We start from the raw sequence: 6198 nt of genomic DNA on the forward strand, positions 1-6198 counted from the left end.
AGTTGATACTGATAGTTAATACCAGCCACTCTAGTACTGTTGCTAAGACAAAGATGGAAGCAGACCAATATGGAGGACAAGCTTCTAGAAAAGACGATCTCTAGACTCGATCTGCAATCCTCAATAGCATATCAATTTTATTCAGGTTTCGCCTGCAAAGTTTGATCGAATTGTTGTCAGTTCAGCTGTGTTCGCTATTAACAAGTAGAGAAAATAAGAATAGAATCATTTTACATCAGGAGAGTGCGAGCCAGATGGGCTCCTACTTGGACTCTGCTTCTTGGGGCTCGCTGCTTCACCATTTGCGGGCTATATAGACATTTTAGCAGATATAAAATTAAGCAACAAAAATCACAAAAATATTACCAAAATGATGAAGGGAACCTACAGAAGCATTAGGAGATTTGGATCTTGCTGGTGATCTGCAAAACGTTCCAGAAACAACTGATTCAATATTCAAAACGCATCTTTAACAACTTGGTTCCAAAAGGCACAATCCCAGTTACAGGACACTAGGTAAAATAATGGGACGATTTTAGCTTTCCATAGAAGCTCTCAATTAATAACCACACCTTACAAAACCAACTGAGCTATAGCAAATCGTGGAAATCCCATCCTCAATATCCTAATGCACAATCCCCAGATGACCGCACAATCCCAGATAAAAGGGCGAGATAATTGAGTCTTCAAAAACAAAACAGAACAGACCAAGCAATTCATATCGTTCATTGAGAGTCTGAGCAGTTGAGAAGGAACCCCAAAGAAACCAGACTGTACAGCAAGCCATCATCATTGATGCATGCCTGGGAGTGTAGCTATGTTAACCTGAGCTTAACTGACTTGGTTATTAGAGAATGATTAGATACCAAATATTCAGACCAATGAAGGATACAGAACAAAGATGATACTTCAGTAAAGACTGGTAACCACTGTTCTAGGCTAAGACAGCAGCAATCTTTGGGGGAAAAAGGGCCCAAAGTCGGCAATAGGTAATTACGATACAGAGGTAGGCATATTTGTAATTTGGCCAGATACTCCACTAATGCATATATATTGCGCTTTTGGCAAAACAGTAGAAAAGAACTCAACACATAAGGATTCAAAGCACAAAGGCTGGAACAGTGCTTGTTACCTAGACGAAGAACGTCCTTTTGATGCAGACCTTGAACGGGAACAAACAGACCTCGACCGGGATCTAGATGCTGGACGGCGAGTCCTGGGTGGTTTGCTGCAAAGTATATTCCATGTTAGTATTAGCTATCAACAAGGTTACCCATGACATATATCCCTCCACATGATATACATATCAAAGATCAGGCATTGTAGAAGGGCAAAAGTAGATACATGAAAAAAAGGTATAGAATGAAATGATTCACCCTAAGACAGAAGGGAATGTATCATGGACTTACAGCAGATTGCATATCATCAGAATCTGTGTAGTCCACAATTCCTATGGTGCCTGTAACAAAATAGAAATATATGATAAGAACCTGAAAAAGAAAAGAAGTGTTAAGAACATAGATAGCTTTACATCATATTCCTTGAAGAAGATAAGGTTGGAAACCAAGCAACCGAATGAAATAAACCTCCACAATAAATAATAAGAGATGCTAGTAATCATGTTATGGGGCATTTATATGCGCCCAAATCCTAGAATAAATAGCAACGATGAGTACTTTTTTTGGACACACCAGATACGGGAAGGCTAAGTAGGCGCTCTTTCTAAAACTTTATAAGATGTCATCAAAATGGACGTGTCCGTATTCCAGTTCAAGGGGAGAGAGATTATTGATGAAACGATGTCTTTTATGGGGACTGAGAATATAGGATGTGTGATGAATGTCCCCATAAATTGTGGCCAGCCTACAGTTTCACCAACAAAATGAGCCCATTTGCAAATTTCGAACGCAATATCATCAACCATTCAGTTCTCAAGCTACTTGAATCATAGGGATTAAGTATGGCAAGCACATTACTTAAATAATGGCTATGAGCTCTAGTTATTGTCCCAATACATTTGATCCATTCAAGCGGTGCTAGCATGCTAAAATTGTTGTTGTAGTACATTGGGTTATTGTGTACCCAAGCAAGCTTGAACTTTCTTGTGGCAGTAGCATCCTTGCAACCCCAAGCATTTTTCAACCGTTCCTAAATTACCTTCAACTAAACAGTTAGTATTTTATCAATCAGTATTTCAAAATATCAAGAGCTAATAGTTTCCCGTTCTGAGAAATGAAAATACAAAGAGAAAATAAAATGGAACACAGGGCAACTGGTATAGCCATATATGGATCCCCAGTATGTAACAGGATACGTGCCACTAGTTTTGTCACGACGATGACACCAAAGGGGCAGAAAGATCAAACCTTATTGCTTTTGAAAAAGAAATGCACCCCAAAAATATTTGTGCACCTCTGCTTCTAAATATTTCTGTTGACCATTTCCAAACTGTAATAAAGGCAGCAGCTTTAACCAAAATGCTACTTACCACCGCCTTCGCGATAGACTTCAAAGAAACAAACATCACCAAACTTCCGCATATGATCCTGGGAATGAAGCCATAAAAACAATAAAGTAAGTGAAATTTTCTGTTCTCGGTAATCCCATCTATTTATGAATTTATAAAAAACACAAAATCACGAAGCAGCGATACAGTCTTATGGAAGAACACGAGGGAAAAAGTTTTGCCTCAGACCTTTAAATCCTGCCATGATGCGGAAGAAGGCAGTCCGGTGACAAGAACTGTTGCCATGATTCAAGCTAAAGGCTGCAGACAGACAAGAGAAGAGCAATCACTGGTGTTCAACATGAATAGAAACCATACCACGATACTCTGAGTGTCTCGACAAACCACGACACGCTCCACCACCACCACCAAAGCCACTTGAACGATCATACGAGGAAGTATTACCTCTACCCCCATGAGCAGCCTCCACCAGAGCACAGAAGTAGGCATTGGATCAATAGATTGAAGAGAAAGAGAGCAATCATGTAGCTTATCGGAGCACTGATTAGCTTACTCTTAGATGGTGTCCATCATAGTTGTATCCATCCCGCCCAGCAATTGCATCCTCAGCATCACGAGGATCTTCAAACTACAAGATTAGCAAAGCACCTTAAATTTGCTGTTCATGACCAAAGTCATCAACCAAAACACGATAATCTTTTGAGGGGAAAAGATGACCATGTTATTCAACACATCCAGATGAATCTTACCTCAACAAAAGCATAACCAGGTGGCCTTGGGGGGACCTTCAGGTCGACGTCAACAACTGTACCATACTACGTCGGGGTCGGGCGCGAACTCAATGACCTCGCGGGTGATGGGGAACACAAGGGTGACCCCGGCGGCGCTGGAGCCGGAGCCAGAGCTGGCTGGGGGGTCGGGGTCAGGGGCGGACACGACGATGCCCGACCACCACCCCTCGTTTTGGAACTAGAACGCCTCGATGATGTAGTGGGTCTGGAAGCGCGGCGGGGGCGACGGGGGCGGCGGGCGCGGGCGGATGTGGGATGGCGCGAAGGGCACAGCCAGCACGCCTTCGTCGTCGCCGGCTAGGAGGTGCGCGTACTTGACGGTGTACCGCGCCGGGTGGCGGTACCTGTGGGCCAGTGTGAAGTCGAGGACGTTGGCCTCGAACCAGGACCCGTGGAACCCGTCGTCGTCGACGCGGACCTCGACGTCGGTGCCGGGAGGCAGCGGCGCGGAAAGGGCCACCGCGGGGCGCGGGGAATGGTGCCCGTCGAGCGACCCGGATGGGGACCGCGACGACGGCCGGGGCCTCTTTGAGGCCGTGCTCTGCGAGCGCCCGCACCCGCTCTTGCTCCCGTGGGGGCGGCCGTGGCCCCTCCGTGCGCCGGCGGCGGCGCGCTGCCGGATGCGGCTGCAGCCATTCGGGATCGGAACGGGATTCGGGGCGGCGGGGTTTGGGGGAACTGGGGTTTTGGGTGGGGATGGGAAGGGGTGTCTCTCTGCTATAGGCGTCGTGGGGTTAGTGGGAGCGCTCCAGGCGAGGCCAGGCTTTTGCGCGTTCGATGCAGGCGCGGCGGGCTCGACCGGTATAGGAGGTAGATCAGTGTCAGCGACTGGTGGGCTACCACTGACGCAACGGGAGGCTGACCCCGCGTGTAAGCGGGAGGCATCACGGCCATGCACCGTTTTCTGAGGAGGGAGGGTGTGTGAACGGGGCGAGGAAGCCGCGGTGCCGGACAACTGGCAGGGTGGTGGGACATTCGGCGGGACCATCTATCAGGGGTTGGTTGACGAAGCGCGGGCGACACGGATGGCCGACGATGAACCAGAAGCCTGCTGTGCGATGCGTCGTCTGTGGTTTTGCCGCAGAGCTACGTGGCGCGGTGCCGGACAACAGATAGCTCATGCATGCATCAATGCAAGCGAGGCCCCACAGCAGCATGCACTCGAGTACTCGCATGCGTGGGTCGGCAGCTTTTGCATGCATGCAAGCAAGGCCCCAGCGGCATGCGAGGATGCGTACCGACCACCACGAGTTAGGCACCGACTATGCATGTCGAGAATCTCCTGTCCTCTGCTAGGCGTCACCGTCCATTTGCGTGTCACGTACAGTCAGCAGGAAGCCGTACTTTATTTAATGGGTGCAGTTGCTTCAGCTATCTCATCTGAGCCGTGGAATCTCTATCAAACGCACTAAATAAAAAGTGCATACGTGGACACCCTAGAAGGCCGCCGATTCGGTGTGCCTTCATATCTTTAATTTGGATTGGATGGAGCAGTGGTCAACTCTTTTTGAGCAATTCTAGTAGTCATTTAACATTTGGGTTGAACGGTTGGATGTTCTCTCTTCGTTTTCTACAAGCAAAATAATTGGATAAGAGTTTTGCAGCCCCTAAATGGACTTTGTTTGGTTCATGGGCTCATGGGCAAACTCGCCGAGCAATCTTTAGTCTTTGATTCTTTAAACTGTTTGACCACTTCAGCTGTCATGTTTTCTTAGCACCTTCTCATATGCTGTAGATTTATTTTATAGCCACAACTTCGCTATTGTGGAGTCCAAAGTTTTCGTCACAAGAAGTGTGGCGCGTTACACTTCACTTTTGTGGAGTCCAAATTCTCCGCCACAAGAAGTGTGGCTCGTTACACCTGATGACTTGACTAAGCTTAGCCGTGGCAACAGTGGCGGAGCCGCAGGGTATGCCGCGTATGCACCATTCTTAGGAACTGGTGGGCCTTTTCTTAGGGAAAGTTCAAGCACAGAGTTTTCTTTCTTAGGATACACGACCTCTCAGTTTTAAAATTTAAGAGAAAAATGGCACACATGGCATGGTCAACACTCAACATATAATTCATCTGAATATCACGTTATTGCAATATAATAAGGTTGATGTGGTCAACCGCAAAAACACAATAACCTTAACGGAGGTCTCACAACCAGTTCAACAGCTCAAGGAATCAACAGCCTTAGTGACTTGTTCCTTAGTAGCCAGAGCCTTCTGCAAAGCTTTGATATCACCTTGGAACCCAGACGAGGCCAAAACACATTTGTCTGCCCTGTTCACAAGGAAACAGAGAGAACATTAGCAAATCATCACATCGATTCAGTGACAATATTAGAGAGGCGTTGCTGTGACTATAAAAATAAGGCAGGTTCACTTTGGAAGAAAATTTGCCGAGAGAATGTTAAAATCACCAAGCTGCAGTCCAAAACAAATATTATATGATGGTTACTTCTAAAATTTGTTTATAATGATAGATGTTTTGGTCTAATCATTTTTTTCATCTATAAATACAAATCCCATTTAGGACTAGGCGCCATATTTTGTTCTGTTCCCACAATGTAGCTCAAAAACACGGTAGATCCTGATAGCACCATTATATGAGTTTCTTTATATTCATACAGAAAATACTATAGGTCATGATAGCACCACTATAAGCTCCGTCTTTAGAACACATGCAATTCGACTAATGGTAATTTTGACAACTTATTAAATTCAAAGCTGTGGTTAAATATTTTCGAAGACCATTAATATATCGAGAGGCACTCAAAATTGTGACCAGATTAGTAGCAGTGAAGTTTAGCCTAAAGTGTTGCAAATTCTCAACGAACTGAATAATGAACACTAAATTTCAGAATAGAATAACTGATTTCCAGCCGTAATGAAACAGTGGCAGAGGAGGCACAAATCATAGTTGGAAGCACACGCGAGGCCCTACAGCACTAA

General features: G+C 45.7%; 1 pseudogene; it reads right to left on the reverse strand.

Moving 5' to 3' along the window:
• Positions 1 to 225: 225 nt before the first annotated feature.
• On the reverse strand, positions 226 to 4246 carry LOC136503643 (uncharacterized; annotated as a pseudogene).
• Between the last annotated feature and the right edge of the window lie 1952 nt (positions 4247 to 6198).

This window comes from Miscanthus floridulus, chromosome 14 (assembly GCF_019320115.1).
Source record: "Miscanthus floridulus cultivar M001 chromosome 14, ASM1932011v1, whole genome shotgun sequence".
NCBI lineage: Eukaryota > Viridiplantae > Streptophyta > Magnoliopsida > Poales > Poaceae > Miscanthus > Miscanthus floridulus.